Genomic DNA, 19,744 nt, shown 5'->3' on the forward strand with positions numbered 1-19,744 from the left:
CACTTCAGCGACAAGGAGTTCCAGTTTTGAAGCTGAAGTGCTTGGTTTGTTTGGGCCTCTACAAAACAAGCTACCAATTGCTTAGCTGGCTTAAGCCCAACAGTGCTGTTAATGAACTCTACAGTGGCAAGATGTTGGTGTCATCATCCTCACCCTCATCAGTGTGTACATCATCCTCACACAATATTAATTCATCACCGCTGAAATCTACCATTACAGAAGTCTCTGTACTTTGATGTATTTGCCCATAAAGTCCTTCTCGTGGAATTTTTAGTTCATTTTACAGCAGAGTTGTCACAATGTTTGGGAAAAAGATCTCAAAATGTTTTGCTAACTCATCTGCATCACCAATGGGTCGCTTGCGAAAGCTAAGTTTTGCAAAGCACACAGAAGTTTATAGCACATCTATGAAACATTGCCACACAGAGGTAGCTAAAAGGAAAAGTGGTGCAAGATGGAATTGTCTTTGGAGTTATCAGAGTGCCTGCACCATGCCAGTATGCCCATAAACTAGCATTTTCGGTGGGCCAAACTGATGCCCATAAACTAGCGTTTTCGGTGGACCAAAGTGTCCATAGAGAACCACATCTATCACTTCCCGATTGCCTTTACTACCTTTAGGCTCAAAGAAAGCAACATCCATGTTAACTGTTCAGCCAATGTTATGTTGTGCTCTCAAGTGTGTTACTATAATTTTGCAGAAATAATTTGAAAATCCCAAGCACTGCGACCAGCATCTGATACATACGGCGCTATCGCTGATTGACCGCAGGCCACTGTCCCCTTCAAGGTAAAGGTGGCTCTTGGTCCTTTAGTGAGGAGGATCGCTTGATCTGCTTTGTGAGGGCAGGTCATTGTGAGTCTAGAGGGGGTGTAGTCACTCTGACGTCAAATTTTGTGCCGGCCATCAGGTAGGGTTTACATCCTTGGTTAAGTGGATTATATTCATGTTATGGTTCAGTCATCAGTCATTAGCTGTCCTGCAGTGTGCTTTCTCCACCACCAATTTACCAGTTGATTTAAATAAACTGTGACCTATTAATTTGCCACCTCAAGAAACTGTCCGTGTCTTTATTTAATTATATACGTAAAATTAATGTATAAGTGTGATGTGTAGGAGTAAAAGACATTGTCTGTCTGCAGTTTAGGATTTTTATACGAGTTTCTCTACACAGACAAATGAGCAACTAAAACCTTTTATTTATTTGGATACTGCATTTTGCTTTATAGTACATGTACACTTACATATGTCAATGAACAGTGGGGTCAATTTTCTCAATTCATTTGATTGTTAAAATGGGCCCTACTTCATACAGACTTTACTGTATTTTAATTATGACAATACATTTCAGGAGAGCAAAACTGTTGTTTCTTGTTAAGTCCTGCTCTACAGCTACTGAAATACATGTTGCTGCAATTATTTTAAGTATGATGCAGTTTTTACTTTTTATGTGGAGTTTGCTGACCATTACATTTGCAGTTTGGAATAAAGCTCGGCATCTTGCTCTATATAAACAAAAGTTTTTGAACATTTGACCTTTAAAAGGAAATTAATCTAAGAGTCCCTTATCTGAGTTATGCCATTTAAAATAAACAGGGCACCCTTTGGGTCAGTGTTATCTTTTTTGGGGGGTAGATCATGGCTTTGCTTTACGGTGGAGTTATCCTTTAAATATAATGAAAAGTGTTGTGGGACATCATAAGAAGAACCTGCAGATCTCAAACATGAAAAAAAAAAATGTTTTTTGAGGCATTGTTGCCATTTGTTAAGAATTATTTGTAATTTGTTTGATTGACCTTCACTACAGTAGTGTGTAACCATTTAATGTCATTTCCGGCTAAAGCTTACACATTTTACTTAAATGTTAGAATTAAAGTTGTTTCTTTACAACCATAAACAAAAATGTTTACCAAACTCACACAGAAACAGGAGGGGTAGCAGGTACAGTTTAACAAACCAATGAACTGTAAGACTGCAGGGAGCTGGCTGGTTACTAATCGACAGAGCAACAAACATTGCAACACAGCAGTGGCAGAAAAGAAAAGTGGTGCAAGATGGAATTGTCCTTGGTCCCTCCCACCCATCCTTATGTTGGATGATGAAAAGAACATGCACACTTTAACAAACTAAGCACTTCAGCGACAAGGAGTGCCAGTTTTGTGGCTGAAGTACTTGGTTTGTTGGGGCCCCCACAAAACAAGCTAACAATGGGCTTAAGGCAGCTAAGCTAACAGTGCTGTAAATGAACTCTACAGTTGCAAGTCCAGCACTAGTGGAAGCAGTTTTTGCCAGTGATAAGAAGAAGGCCATTGTCATGCCTGGGCATAATACCAAAAAGCCACCTCTTATGTTTGGAATTGTTTATACCCAAATCCTGACAACAGTTGTCTAGCTATTTTTAGCATTTGTAAAGCCACAGTCAGTAGAAGTAGGGACCATGTTATGCCATTTGAAGAGAGTTTATGGCAAGTACTTAGGAAAATCAGAAACTTACGCTAAAAAAATACCAACAAGCAGTCCAGCATCAGCTAGCTCCCTTCTCTCAGCTACATCCCAGCACTTGCAATCTACAACACCAACCCCTTCATCATCATCAAAATCGTCACTAGTGATCGGAGTTAGTCCTGCATCTAAGCTGCTAAGGCTAGATGACTCCTCCCCTATCCAGGATTCCTCAGAAGAAATCTTGAGAGTTAGGCCAGCAACTACTCATCCTGCTGCTGGGGGTGGATCTTCAACCCAGAAGCAAACCAAGAAGAACTACTAGTAGTTAACAACAAATGACTTAAACAATCCTTTGCAAGAGGAAGCAAGTATGACAGCTGTCATCCAGTCGCACAGCGGATCACAGGTGACATGGCGACTATACTAGTATTAGATCTGTGTCCAATATACACCATTTATGCAGCAGGTTTTAGAAAGTTATTTGAGGTCCAGTGTCCCCATTACCAAATTCCATCTCAACACCATTTTAGTAGACAAGCAATTCCTCACCTGTACCAGGAGGTTACAAAAATACAAAATTATTGTGCTACAAAATGCCATTCGACCCACTGTACACTTAACCACAGATATGTGAGCAAGTGGAACTGGTCAAAGTAAAGATTATAAGAATGTGACAGCCCACTGGGTTGGTAAATTGCCTTCAGCAGCAGGAACAGCAGCGGCATCTAACAAACCATGTCAGATCTTTCAGAGGCAGGCTACTCTGTGTATCACCAGCTTCACTAAGAGGCATACCGCTGACAACCTTTTCGAAAAACGAAGGGATGCCATTGCAACATTGCTTATCCCGCTTGGACTCTCCTCAGGATATGTGATTTGATTTCTGGTAACACAATCAATATTGTGAGAGCCGGTCGAATTCCATCACATTCCCTGTTTTGCTCACACAATCAAGTTGGTAGTACAGACCTTTTTAGAAATGGACAGTGACATGCAGGAGATGCTGTCTGTGTTCCGAAATATTTTGGTACATTTTAGGCATTTTGCAACAGCATGTACGAAATTGCAGCTGCTACAAGAAGAATACAATTTGCCCTGCCATCATCTGAAGCAAGAGGTAATAACAAGGTGGAATTCTACCCTTTATATGCTTCTGAGGTATTTTAAGGGACAGTATTCAGGATTACTTGGTACGCAATAAAATTATTAGTGGGAATCAACATGGATTTGTGAGGGATAGGTCATGTCAAACTAATCTAATTAGTTTCTACGAGGAAGTTAGTGGGAACTTAGACCAGGGCAGGACAGTAGATGTGGTCTACTTAGATTTTGCAAAGGCCTTTGATACAGTGCCACACAAGAGGTTGGTTTACAAAATAAGGGAACTGGGTCTAGAAATCAAAATTTGTACTTGGATCGAAAACTGGTTAGAGAATAGGGAACAGAGAGTTGTGATAAATGAAACATTTTCTAATTGGTCAAAGGTCTTAAGTGGAGTTCCTCAAGGTTCCGTGCTGGGACCACTCCTTTTTAATATATTTATTAATGACCTTGGTGATGGTTTAGAGAGTAAAGTTTCTATTTTTGCAGATGACACTAAACTCTGTAAGGTAATAAAATCAGAGCAAGATGTAGCTTCTCTACAGAGGGACTTAAATAAACTGGAGGATTGGACGGCTAAATGGAATATGAGGTTTAACACAGATAAATGTAAGGTTATGCATTCAGGGATCAAAAACAAGAATGCAATCTATAAATTAAATGGAATTAATTTGGGAGAATCTATAATGGAAAAGGATTTGGGAGTGCTCGTAGACAGTAGACTTAGCAATAGTGCTCAATGTCAAGCAGCAGCTGCAAGGGCAAACAAAGTATTGGCATGCATAAAAAGGGGCATAGATGCAAGGGAAGACAGTGTAATTTTGCCACTGTATAAATCATTGGTAAGACCTCATCTTGAATATGCAGTACAGTTCTGGGCACCACTCTATAAAAAAGATAATTTGGAACTAGAAAGGGTTCAGAGAAGGGCGACAAAATTGATAAAGGGTATGGAGTCATTAAGTTATGAGGAAAGGTTAGCCAGTTTAGGCATGTTTACTTTAGAAAAGAGGCGCCTAAGGGGAGATATGATTACTATGTACAAATACATTAGGGGTCAATACAGAGAGCTTTCATGGGAACTTTTTACCCCAAGGACCATACACAGGACACGTGGTCATCCCCTAAGGTTAGAGGAGAGGAAATTTCACAACCAGCAAAGGAAGGGGTTCTTTACAGTAAGGGCAGTCAAGATATGGAATTCATTGCCAGGGAAGGTTGTGATGGCAGATTCAATAGATATGTTTAAGAAAGGGTTAGACAAATTTTTAGCGGAAAGGTGTATCCAGGGATACGACCGTTAATTTAAAATAAAGGATAGTAGTGGATATAGGGTAAAAATTGGATTGCAATATTGAGTCTGGGGGGATTTTCAAAATTGAAACAGATGGGCGGTTGCCTACTCTGGATTAATTTCAAATATAAGTGCAGGATCGCAGGAGATCCAAAATAGGTTGAACTTGATGGACTGGTGTCTTTTTTCAACCTCATCAACTATGTTACTATGTTACTATGTTATGAGTTCACTGACATTCAAACACAGTTTCAGATCCACAACAGCAGCTTTTTTCTGTATGTACAGATTAAGCACTATTTACATCAGTAGATACAAAATGGGTCCTGGCCCAACTCTCCAAATTAGAGTCCCTCCGTCTTTATAAATTGTTTTCAAAGGTTCTCAACATTTTATCATTTGCTTCTTCACAACCAACAGTTAAAAGAGTTTCAATTATGAACTCAAGTCCGTGGAGGATATAAGGGAGACCCTTGAGATTAATTAATGGATCTAAAGCAGAGAAAATGTAGCTAAAATGTCAATATATGTTTTAATAAAGGAGAAATCCTATAAGATTTTATACAGATATTACCTTGTCCTCATGCAGATATCTGTGATCCATCCGAAATTTATCAAAATTCCGCTGAAGAAATTGCAGAGGGCATTATATCCTATAAAATAATCCCATTTTGGCAATAAGTTCATCATGTCATCAGGACAATCACTGCAACTTCCTCCCTCTCAATTATGTGAATCTGGGTTTTCACAATCATACAGCTAAACTCATTGGAAACCTGCGACTAAAAGTCTAGTGGCTGACAGCTGGAAAAAAGCTGACCTACCTACGCTCACGTCCATTAATTACCGAGTTAAGAGCATAAGTGACCATCAATTATTTTCGTTTTAAAATATAATTTTACCATGGTAGAAGTTATTTACAATAATCTACTGGAAATAGCTTTTCAATGTAGAATCCTTGTTGTGTGAAATTAATTTAAACAATTTAGTAATGTGTACATTGCAATCTTTCTTGCATTTAGACATGTATTTAATACAAAAAAGCAATTAGTAAATACTGCACTAAGGGCCTCATTTAGAGTCGGATGCAAAGTCCGTTTTAGGCGCATCCAACAAAAAAACACTATCATGCATGTGCAGAAAGCACCAAATCCGCCTGCATCTTGGACACTTGCGCCTAAAACAGACTTTGCGTCCGACTCTAAATGAGGTCCTGAATGTGTATCTGTTGTAAATAAGTATTCCTCAGAACTGTTTATCCATGGAACATATCAGATATCTCATGTCCTGTCAAATAGTTTAATCATATTTGTTAATGTTATTTTAGGAACAAATATAAAAATAACAAAGCATGCTGCTTTTCTGGTTTAAAACATATTGAGTTCGTAGAAATGAGGGTGGGGCAATTTTGAAGGAAACAGAAGCTTAGTTTGTACTCTGCAATGTTAAGTAATTAGCTTGCCAAGGTCAGGCTTTATAATTCCTACATCAAATTCCCTATGTACTTCATTGGTACCATTATTGTAATGTTAACACAATATGTCATTGTTCTAATATCCTTCTCCTAATTATATTTAAACCCATAAGGAAAATAATCTTTTGTCACATGTGTATAAAACACCGTCTGGAGACAAACACTTATCTATAACAATTATTATTTTCCCCCTCCTAACGTATTCCACCCTAGTGCACATTCTTTTCAGGCTGTACTTTAGTTTATTTGAGCACTAATACACTAACAGCTCTCACCTGAACTGTTTTCTCAGAACAGTCCTTCTGGAAAATTATAACTAAATATCCCTAGAATTCACACTCCATATGCACATAGATAACTAAATTTATAGTCTGATTTAGAGGTACAACAAAATTATGAGCTTTGCTTACAAAAAAAAAAAAGTTTGACTGTATTTTTATTTGATCCAACGATACAAGACACTTTTAAAATTACCTTGTAGATGCATCTGGCATCTTCATCATCAATTTGTATTACATCTATGAGACACACAATGATAAGCCCCCTAAAATGTTTATCTTAAAAATACTTGTAGGCCAAAATCGGATGTATCCCTAAGGGGCGTGGCTGACTAGCCTCTACAAGGTCAAGAAGTCATACGTAGAAAATATGCTCAACTCCAAATATAGACTCAAGTTTTGCATATACGCAGTGTGAAAAATTTTATGCAACTTACATTTTTATTTGGCATTAATGGGATTATGTCCAACTTAAGTCAGAGACTTAGGGGTGAATGTATAAAATCTTCTAAAAAGGAAAAGTGGAGGTATTGTCCGTAGCAACCAATCAGATTCTAACTATCATTTATCTGGTACATTCTAGAGCAGTGTTGGCTAACCTGTGACACTCCAGGTGTTGTGAGACTACATCTGGAGTGTCACAGGTTAGCCACCACTGTTCTAGAGAATGGTAGCTAGAATCTGATTGGTTGCAACGAGTATAATAACTCAATAACTCTAATTTTCCTTATTAGAAAGTTTGATACATTTACCCCATAGTGTTTCTATAATTATACTGCATTTGGCATTTAAAGCAGGATAACAGGGGTGTTTTGCGCTAATGAAAGGTCATCTTTGCAATGATATTTCATTAAAAATACGGTAGCCTTTATTCTATTGGATATTTGCATCAGAGCCATTATCGGGCATTCTACCAGACGCCTGTCACATTTTACATATCTTTAGCCTCTAAAGAAATATATGTTATGTAAAGTATGAAAGTATTTGTATTCAAACATTTGTTTAGATTGTTATCTTTACAAACCAACAACTTCAACCTTAAAAACTGAACAAGTTTCGTAGATGGTAGGAATACAGTTACTTAATTTAGCAATACATTATAAGGTACTACAATAGACATTCTACATTTATGATGCATTTATAAGTGCATATAAATGGATGTGAAAATAAAACTCACTGTACTAAATCATGTTTATATGTGCATTTAACTTGCATTGTGCTGCAGTGCTTTTTTCTTTTTTTTTAAGCTTCTGGGTTTTTTTCAGTGTGTCTGACACATGTCAAAGCAGTTCAAAACGTACATTCGTCTCAATGGAAGTACACTATTTCCTCATTTTAAATATGTCTTGACTTAAGCAAAATAACATAGACATATTTATAAAAGTAGACCGAACAAGTTTGTAAATGCATGTAAAACATGTACATAAACGCAATGAGTATATTTATGCTCAGCATCAGATTTTGACTACAATGCAGCCCTGGCATACAAAGCATAGACGCCCACATTCATGTTTGTACCCAAAGTCATCATTCATTGGGTAACGCTATCTAATGGTGCAAGTATTCCTTAAGTAGGAGAGAAGGGCAAAGCATACAGTGGGTATGATGTACAACAATTTTTTTTTATTATTGAAACAGGGCTAAGCAGCTCTCTAAGGCCGAACAGCCAGTTTACCTGTGAACATGTTATTAGTATTCTTAGGCAAATGCCAGAATTGCCAATCCAGGACTATTCGTGCTAAAATGTTTGCATGTTTGAAATGCTTAAAAAAAGGGCAAAAGTAAATGGCAGTCACTAATGCCAAATAATATCATGTAAAAATAGAAAATACAAAATGCATAGGTAGTACTGCATGTAAACAATGCACATGAATTAGTTTTATATTCCTTATATCATTCTTGCCTACATTTTGGACATCTAAGGGACAAGTTAGGGTGGTGTGACAACTTGATTTGCGTCATCCCGGTTTCCATCCTGCAACAACACAATCTGTACCAACTTACAGAAGGGGTTGAGCAATGATGGTGCAATTTGCACTCAATTGAGTCATTAAAGGCCCTCCCCAGCCAAATCAGAAGGGAGGGAGGAAGGATGCAAGATGGTGACCCACTTCAATAGGAAGTGGGCTGGTTTTGGAAGGATAGTCTGCTCTCCGAGGCGTCCATGAGACTTATCTGAAATTTGGGAGTCTTCCAGACATTCTGGGAGAGTAGGCAAGTGTGCCCTATATCATTGACACAGGGTATATAGCACAAGCAGAGCTACAGAAGAGTTGCTCTGGAACTTAAAAGATTCAGAGTCTTTCCCTACATCAGGGAAAACCCAGCTATTACCTCATGGGAGTTTAAGACAACCTAAAAAGTGCCTCCTGCAGCATAACACAAAACAATGTCATGGAGCATTATCTTAGAGACCGCTCTGTCTTTGTGTTCATGAAGCAACTTCTGATCACTTCATGTTCCTCCCATCTCACGGATGCTCTTAATCATGATCACTAATAGTGCGTTGTTGGCAGGGGTGCCGAGAAGGGGACCATGTACAAAGTAAATTAATCATCAGGGGGAAATACACATCACCTTGGCCATGCAGGAGACAACACGGATCATGTCCTGGGCAGAGCACCATGTTCCAGTAATATCAGCTGATTCATCCTTTAGATTACTTAAGCAGAACGGTGGTGTGAGAGTCACAATTTTCACACTTTGTGATTTTGTCTTTTCCGCTTGTAATCCTTCTTACAGGGAGGGGTTGACAAGGGCCTCTGTCTCTTTTTTTGACGTTGCAGGTTTCGGCCCTCTCAGTTGATTACATGACAATAATGAAAGATATGATGTGACTAGACCAGCGCCGGCTGGTTTGAAGGCTCATTCAACAAGGATGGTGGAAGCGCCAAGGACGGCGCATTGTGGCGCTTCGGCCGAACAGTTGTGCCAGGCAGCTGCGCGGTCGTCTGTCCACACCTTTTCTAAATTTTACAGGTTGCAATCCCATCCTTTGGGATATCCCCATGGTCCCCTTGTCCCCCAATGGCAGGAAAGAGAAAATATAATTTTTTACTCAGTGTAAAATATGTTTCTCTGCATCTATTGAGGTCTACTACGTACCCTTCCTTTGTTCTGACTGATTGCATGTACTACATTCAGGTATTTCTGTTGTTAGGCCCTCTTTGTTTGTTGGGCTTTGTTATAAAACCGAGGTTAGCTCCAAATGGGAGGGACAATATAAGGGAGGTACTACACACTGAATAGTATTAATGATTAAAGTCACAGTATCCCCTAATGAACTCAGAAAAACTAATTTTAAGGAGAGTAACAAAAAAAACCAACCTTATTTTGCAAATATATTACGTTCTTATACTTAACTTACCATCCTGACAACTCTATATTATTTCTCTTACACCTATGTACAAAAAATCACTGCTGTTTGATCCTGAATGCAACTTCTCATAAAAGTGTCATCCATTCACGCTCTAACAATTATTATTATAAATCTCCTGCTTTAATCTGTCACAACACACATATACTTCTTTTAGTTGTTTACTAACCTTTTGCCATGTCTAACCACTGCTATACAGATAGGTTTGCACTTATTCTTGTCCTTCCCCACTGCCTCTTCTTACCATAAGCCATCTATTTGAACATACTGCAACATTGTTTTTTTCACATGTGTTTGCTCTTTTTTCATATTTGGGAAAAATGTGAAATTGTGTCTCCAAAAATAAATAAAGTAGAAGATAGCAAATAGATAATCTGAATATACATATGAACTGTGGACATTTCTGTATAAGAAATAAGAACTGGGCATATATGTGCAGTGAATACTGTTCATGAAATCATTTCTTTCATACTTTTATATCGAGATCGACATGCAGATTAGTATTGTTTATGTGATATGGGTGAACAATGTTGGGACCCCGCAGGTTAAGTGTGATGCCAACATTGCTGCTTTAAATTAACATTGATGGAGGTCGCAGTGACATGAAATTGTACTGCCGGACACCTGTGTATTCGTATCAGCAGCTGTCAACATGATGGTGCGATCGGAAATCTGCAGGGTCGGTTTGGAGGTAAGTCTGAATGGATTGCAATTGTTTTTTTGTAAAATCAGAATTTTTTGTAGACATCCTCTTTGTCGGATTTTGGGCATATTTAAACCGTACCCAATCCATGGTAAGTCTGTATTTCATAGATGCCAGCAAATTACTGTTGGTGTAAGTAATGTCGCACTTCTCCTCTTCGGAAACACCTACCCCACCCACTTTATAGGACATCAATGTAGTCCATAGTGATGAACAGATTAACCCCTGAACTAGCCAGCATTGGCTAGCTAGTAAGATTTTGAAGAGAACAACAGTGTAAGGTGTTCCTATCATCATCACCATCATCACCATTAATTTATATAGCGCCATTGATTCTGCAGCGCTGCATAGAGTACTCATTCACATCAGTCCCTGCCCCATTGGAGCTCACAGATCTAAATTCCCTAATATACACACACACAAAGAGAGCCTACGGTCAATTCTGATAGCAGCCAATTAACCTACCAGTATGTTTTTGGAGTGTGGGAGGAAACCGGAGGACCCGGAGGAAATCCACGCAAACACGAGGAGAACATACAAACTCCACACAGACAAGGCCATGGTCGGGAATTGAACTGATGACCCCAGTGCTGTGAGGCAGAAGTGCTAACCACTTAGCCACGGTGCTGCTTTATGCATGCTTATTTGACCCTGGTGGCTAGTTGCATATATTCTAGAGAAACAGAACCATAAAATGTCCCTCCTCCTTTAATAAATAGAACTAGCTTCTGCACTTATAGCACTCCTTCCTACACACCCCTCCTGAGGTCAGAGAGTCATAAAGAGTGATAGGAAAGGACAAATGGCCCCTGTTCATTACACTGCTGCACAAAACCAATGATAATCCAACTTCTCCATAGTCTCCATTGATGAAGAGATTAGACTAGAAAGGAGATGGAGCAGAAACAAATAGGTGCAGTCTGCTGGGGTTCACTTGACAAGCAGTGAAGGCACCTGACCAAGCAAAGTGAAGAATGTAGGCAGGAACAGGACAGAGGTGTTATTATTAGCCCTCATATATAGGGCACCACAAGATGTCCGCAGCGCTGTACAGATTACAAACATCTGAGATGTGGTGATCAGAGGGGAGGAAAGGTGACGGTCATAGCCTGAGCACTGAGGACGTGAGAGTGTGTGTAAAGAGAGGAGATTGGAGATGTAGGGAGCAATGGAGTGGGTGAGGGTGAGGAGTTTGAAGAGGATTCTGTTCAGGAAGGGGATCCAGTGTAAAGCTAGGCACATGTACAGTGGCGCTAGAGGAAGATAAGTCTAGCAGAGGTATTTGGTATAGATCGAAGGGGAGCGAGATGGGGGCAGCCAAGGCAATTAAGGGGAAGGTTTAGAGATCCATTTGCTATGTTCTCATCTAGTTCTATTTTCACACGTCTCCATATAATTTCCCGTGAAGCATGTCTTCATCTAAACATAATGTCATCATGAAAGATTGCAATAATTAAAAGATTAGTACTTTGGAAAAACAATGTACTTACATAAATGTGCAAAAGTTTATTTAATAAAAGAATGTGCTTCTTCAAAAATAGAATTTCTTCTTCAATGCATAGTGCACTAGTTCTAAGTAAATGTGCACTAAATTCTTACCAATACTGTTTACATGAACTAGACCTAAAATCAAAGAGTGTATTATGATATTAAAGTGTATTAGAATATAATTTTGGCAGAATTAGGTCACCATAAACCTTGTTTATCTCTTACACTTCACTCATGTCTTATTGCAATTCTTTATACATATTGTAAAACCACAAGTCACTCTAAAAGATCTGATACCATCTACAACTATGTCAGTCATTTCTTCTGCCTTCAGTTCAGCCCTTGGTTCTTTTGTTTTTGCAGCTATCGATCCTATCTGCAACAGGGCACTTTCTACACCTCCTCAAAATGCTCCAGACAGAACCTTTGTTGCACTTACAATTTTTAACCACAGAGTAAAAAGAGCTGCTGTGACACAACACAATTTTTGTTGTTCGTTTTTTTTTTTGCATTATTTTCCATTGCTAATCTTTATATATTTCACAATATTCTCCCCTTGTCCCACCTCTTTCCTCCATTTGTCTGCTTATGTACCCTAAAAGGTAAACACCTAACACTGGATGCTCCTGGGAGCATCAGAGTACCAGTGAGTACCAGTGAGTATAATCATCAGTCTGGTTTTTGGCATTTACAGGAAGGACGCATAGTAGACAGGCATTATTGTTGGACACAATTGAATGTAAGGACCAGTAATCATATACACAGACAGGGCTTGATTAAGGGTTCCAGCCACTCTAGGCTAGTATGCCCTCAGCGCACAACTGGATAATATGTGATGGGCGTACCTTGCTCTGCCCAAGCCCAAAAAGGGGGCACATGCATGTGCTGCTAACTTGCAGATTTCTGGCACTAACTCCCACCTGCATCTGGAGAGACGGAACAGAGAAGGAAAGTTGCAGGCAAATTCAAGTCGAGTACACTAAAGTTCACGCAAATGCGGCTCATGCAGATCTGCAAATACACGCATATATGCCTGTTAGGGGGTGTATGTTTGGCATCTGCAATAGGGCAGGTGTAAGTATGCGCTGGTGATGACTAATTATAAACCAGGTGCATTTTGTTGAAGTGTAACCATTGGATGAAAGTGGCCACCAATTTCTGTACATGAATATCGGTTACGATGTGATTAATACATAATCCAAAAATTATCTATCAAATAACATGAAAATAAGATTTATCTATTTCTTAAAATTATAGTTTTCTAAAGTTAGAAACTTATATAGTTACAGTTTTCTTGCGGTTAATAAAGAATATTATGTGGTAAAGAACATAATTAATGTTTTCAATATATTAATCACATTGACTGGTCAATTTGGTGTATTTGGAGAAGACCTAACTTAAGGGAAAACACTCATTTTTGCAGAGGAAAGAAGTTATCTCCCAAAGATAAATAGACCCCCTAATAACATTTCTGGTGGAAAAATGAAATGTAATTAAAATGCTTAAAAATGGCAACCAATTCAATTTATTTTTTTTTCTTTATAAGTTATTCATAACATTCTACTATTTTCTAACAGGTGCATACATTTCTCACACTCTGCTTTGCTTGTACTGGGATAATATTGACAAACTCCTCCTATACTGTTCTAAGAATAAAAATCCATAAATATATAGCACAATGTGATGTTATAATCTTTCATTTTGATTATGTTCAGCACACCTATGGATTACACTCACAGGGAAAGTGCTTAGATTAATTTTAAACTGTGTGCACACACCAAATCTCAGTGCATACACTATGGTTCTTGATACATTAGGTTCTGTCCATCACTGAAACTGGAAGAATGTATTTCAAATAAGTTCTTGGACAAATCATTGTATCTCTGTTGTTCACATTGTGACATGACTGGGTAAAAAGTGAGACTAGATAAACTTTCAAACTACACACATTAGCGCTCAAGGAACATTACACTAAAACAATACTTCTAATGAAAACAATTTATGTTTCATAGGATTCTTCTTGCTCAGTAAAACAAGCATTATGTATAAAAGTAAACACTGTGAGGCAACATTAAGATTGCTGACGTAGTTGATAAAGGTTAATATACTTTAGTCCTGAAGTATAGTGAGGTCTGTAAATTTGCTATAAATATAGAATGAGCATTAATGTTAAAACAGCGCTTGTGCTTTTACACACTTTAGCAGATATACAAAATGTACTGTGTTATAAATGTTGACCATGACCCTCTCTTAAAGAACTCTATTTACTATTGTACAGCAATAACACAGATTTTCTATAAACGCTTATCCCAGAAATAGAAATCCGTTTATCAATGCATTTATGAATAAAATATTACAGGAGTAGGAGCAGCTGTTTAATACTCAGCGATACTGGTTGGCAACTGTAAGAAAAGTCTCACTGCTTCGCCATCCATTCTTGGGTGAATCTGTGCATACGTTACCGGCTTTTCATTTTATGCATGCACAGGGGGACTGGAAGACCTGAGTTGTACTTCCAGTTCAACTTGCTAACATGTTTAGCTCAGATGGTGATAGTGATAGGATGATTGTAAGAACCAGCATTCACACAATATTCTAACGACGTCCATGTAAGAACCAGCATTCACACAATATTCTAACGACGTCCATGTAAGAACCAGCATCACACAATATTCTAACGACGTCCATGTAAGAACCAGCATTCACACATTATTCTAACGACATGCATGTAAGAACCAGCATTCACATAATATTCTAACGACGTCCATGTAAGAACCAGCATTCACACAATATTCTAACGTAGTCCATGTAAGAACCAGCATTAACACAATATTCTTACGACGTCCATGTAAGAACCAGCATTCACACAATATTCTAACGTAGTCCATGTAAGAACCAGCATTAACACAATATTCTTACGACGTCCATGTAAGAACCAGCATTCACACAATATTCTAACGTAGTCCATGTAAGAACCACCATTCACACAATATTCTAACGATGTCCATGTAAGAACCAGCATTCACACAATATTCTAACGACGTCCATGTAAGAATCAGCATTCACACAATATTCTAACGACGTCCATGTAAGAACCAGCATTCACACAATATTCTAACGACGTCCGTGTAAGAACCAGCATTCACACAATATTCTAACGACGTCCATTTAAGAACCAACATTCACACAATATTCTATCAAAGTCCATGTAAGAACCAGCATTCACACAATATTCTAACGACGTCCGTGTAAGAACCAGCATTCACACAATATTCTAACGACGTCCGTGTAAGAACCAGCATTCACACAATATTCTAACGACGTCCATGTAAGAACCAGCATTCACACAACATTCTAACGACGTCCATGTAAGAACCAGCATTCACACAATATTCTAACGACGTCCATGTAAGAACCAGCATTCACACAACATTCTAACGACGTCCATGTAAGAACCAGCATTCACACAATATTCTAACGACATACATGTAAGAACCAGCATTCACACAATATTCTAACGTAGTCCATGTAAAAACCAGCATTCACACAATATTCTAACGTAGTCCATGTAAGAACCAGCATTAACACAATATTCTTATGACGTCCATGTAAGAACCAGCATTCACACATTATTCTAACGACATGCATGTAAGAACCAGCATTCACATAATATTCTAACGACGTCCATGTAAGAACCAGCATTCACACAATATTCTAACGTAGTCCATGTAAGAACCACCATTCACACAATATTCTAACGATGTCCATGTAAGAACCAGCATTCACACAATATTCTAACGACGTCCATGTAAGAACCAGCATTCACACAATATTCTAACGACGTCCATGTAAGAACCAGCATTCACACAATATTCTAACGTAGTCCATGTAAGAACCAGCATTCACACAATATTCTAACGTAGTCCATGTAAGAACCAGCATTAACACAATATTCTTACGACGTCCATGTAAGAACCAGCATTAACACAATATTCTTACGACGTCCATGTAAGAACCAGCATTCACACAATATTCTAACGTAGTCCATGTAAGAACCACCATTCACACAATATTCTAACGATGTCCATGTAAGAACCAGCATTCACACAATATTCTAACGACGTCCATGTAAGAATCAGCATTCACACAATATTCTAACGACGTGCATGTAAGAACCAGCATTCACACAATATTCTAACGACGTCCGTGTAAGAACCAGCATTCACACAATATTCTAACGACGTCCATTTAAGAACCAACATTCACACAATATTCTATCAAAGTCCATGTAAGAACCAGCATTCAAACAATATTCTAACGACGTCCGTGTAAGAACCAGCATACACACAATATTCTAACGACGTCCGTGTAAGAACCAGCATTCACACAATATTCTAACGACGTCCATGTAAGAACCAGCATTCACACAACATTCTAACGACGTCCATGTAAGAACCAGCATTCACACAATATTCTAACGACGTCCATGTAAGAACCAGCATTCACACAACATTCTAACGACGTCCATGTAAGAACCAGCATTCACACAATATTCTAACGACATACATGTAAGAACCAGCATTCACACAATATTCTAACGTAGTCCATGTAAAAACCAGCATTCACACAATATTCTAACGTAGTCCATGTAAGAACCAGCATTAACACAATATTCTTATGACGTCCATGTAAGAACCAGCATTCACACAATATTCTAACGACGTCCATGTAAGAACCAGCATTCACACAATATTCTAACGATGTCCGTGTAAGAACCAGCATTCACACAATATTCTAACGACGTCCGTGTAAGAACCAGCATTCACACAATATTCTAACGACGTCCGTGTAAGAACCAGCATTCACACAACATTCTAACGACGTCCATGTAAGAACCAGCATTCACACAACATTCTAACGACATCCATGTAAGAACCAGCATTCACACAATATTCTAACAACGTCCGTGTAAGAACCAGCATTCACACAATATTCTAACGACGTCCGTGTAAGAACCAGCATTCACACAATATTCTAACGACGTCCATGTAAGAACCAGCATTCACACAACATTCTAACGTAGTCCATGTAAGAACCAGCATTAACACAATATTCTTATGACGTCCATGTAAGAACCAGCATTCACACAATATTCTAACGTAGTCCATGTAAGAACCAGCATTAACACAATATTCTTATGACGTCCATGTAAGAACCAGCATTCACACATTATTCTAACGACATGCATGTAAGAACCAGCATTCACATAATATTCTAACGACGTCCATGTAAGAACCAGCATTCACACAATATTCTAACGTAGTCCATGTAAGAACCACCATTCACACAATATTCTAACGATGTCCATGTAAGAACCAGCATTCACACAATATTCTAACGACGTCCATGTAAGAACCAGCATTCACACAATATTCTAACGACGTCCATGTAAGAACCAGCATTCACACAATATTCTAACGTAGTCCATGTAAGAACCAGCATTCACACAATATTCTAACGTAGTCCATGTAAGAACCAGCATTAACACAATATTCTTACGACGTCCATGTAAGAACCAGCATTAACACAATATTCTTACGACGTCCATGTAAGAACCAGCATTCACACAATATTCTAACGTAGTCCACGTAAGAACCACCATTCACACAATATTCTAACGATGTCCATGTAAGAACCAGCATTCACACAATATTCTAACGACGTCCATGTAAGAATCAGCATTCACACAATATTCTAACGACGTCCATGTAAGAACCAGCATTCACACAATATTCTAACGACGTCCATGTAAGAACCAGCATTCACACAACATTCTAACGACGTCCATGTAAGAACCAGCATTCACACAATATTCTAACGACATACATGTAAGAACCAGCATTCACACAATATTCTAACGTAGTCCATGTAAGAACCACCATTCACACAATATTCTAACGATGTCCATGTAAGAACCAGCATTCACACAATATTCTAACGACGTCCATGTAAGAATCAGCATTAACACAATATTCTAACGACGTCCATGTAAGAACCAGCATTCACACAATATTCTAACGACGTCCGTGTAAGAACCAGCATTCACACAATATTCTAACGACGTCCATTTAAGAACCAACATTCACACAATATTCTATCAAAGTCCATGTAAGAACCAGCATTCAAACAATATTCTAACGACGTCCGTGTAAGAACCAGCATACACACAATATTCTAACGACGTCCGTGTAAGAACCAGCATTCACACAATATTCTAACGACGTCCATGTAAGAACCAGCATTCACACAACATTCTAACGACGTCCATGTAAGAACCAGCATTCACACAATATTCTAACGACGTCCATGTAAGAACCAGCATTCACACAACATTCTAACGACGTCCATGTAAGAACCAGCATTCACACAATATTCTAACGACATACATGTAAGAACCAGCATTAACACAATATTCTTATGACGTCCATGTAAGAACCAGCATTCACACATTATTCTAACGACATGCATGTAAGAACCAGCATTCACATAATATTCTAACGACGTCCATGTAAGAACCAGCATTCACACAATATTCTAACGTAGTCCATGTAAGAACCACCATTCACACAATATTCTAACGATGTCCATGTAAGAACCAGCATTCACACAATATTCTAACGACGTCCATGTAAGAACCAGCATTCACACAATATTCTAACGACGTCCATGTAAGAACCAGCATTCACACAATATTCTAACGTAGTCCATGTAAGAACCAGCATTCACACAATATTCTAACGTAGTCCATGTAAGAACCAGCATTAACACAATATTCTTACGACGTCCATGTAAGAACCAGCATTAACACAATATTCTTACGACGTCCGTGTAAGAACCAGCATTCACACAATATTCTAACGTAGTCCATGTAAGAACCACCATTCACACAATATTCTAACGATGTCCATGTAAGAACCAGCATTCACACAATATTCTAACGACGTCCATGTAAGAATCAGCATTCACACAATATTCTAACGACGTCCATGTAAGAACCAGCATTCACACAATATTCTAACGACGTCCATGTAAGAACCAGCATTCACACAACATTCTAACGACGTCCATGTAAGAACCAGCATTCACACAATATTCTAACGACATACATGTAAGAACCAGCATTCACACAATATTCTAACGTAGTCCATGTAAGAACCACCATTCACACAATATTCTAACGATGTCCATGTAAGAACCAGCATTCACACAATATTCTAACGACGTCCATGTAAGAATCAGCATTCACACAATATTCTAACGACGTCCATGTAAGAACCAGCATTCACACAATATTCTAACGTAGTCCATGTAAGAACCAGCATTCACACAATATTCTAACGTAGTCCATGTAAGAACCAGCATTAACACAATATTCTTACGACGTCCATGTAAGAACCAGCATTAACACAATATTCTTACGACGTCCATGTAAGAACCAGCATTCACACAATATTCTAACGTAGTCCATGTAAGAACCACCATTCACACAATATTCTAACGATGTCCATGTAAGAACCAGCATTC

The 19,744-nt window shown here is 38.4% G+C and overlaps 1 protein-coding gene across 1 annotated transcript in view; it reads right to left on the reverse strand.

The window, feature by feature from the left end:
• CCDC192 (coiled-coil domain containing 192) overlaps positions 1-19,744 on the reverse strand; it is a 116,250-nt gene that overhangs the window by 81,935 nt on the left and 14,571 nt on the right. The window lies entirely within an intron of this gene.

Source organism: Mixophyes fleayi, chromosome 1 (assembly GCF_038048845.1).
Source record: "Mixophyes fleayi isolate aMixFle1 chromosome 1, aMixFle1.hap1, whole genome shotgun sequence".
In the NCBI taxonomy this organism is placed as follows: domain Eukaryota; kingdom Metazoa; phylum Chordata; class Amphibia; order Anura; family Limnodynastidae; genus Mixophyes; species Mixophyes fleayi.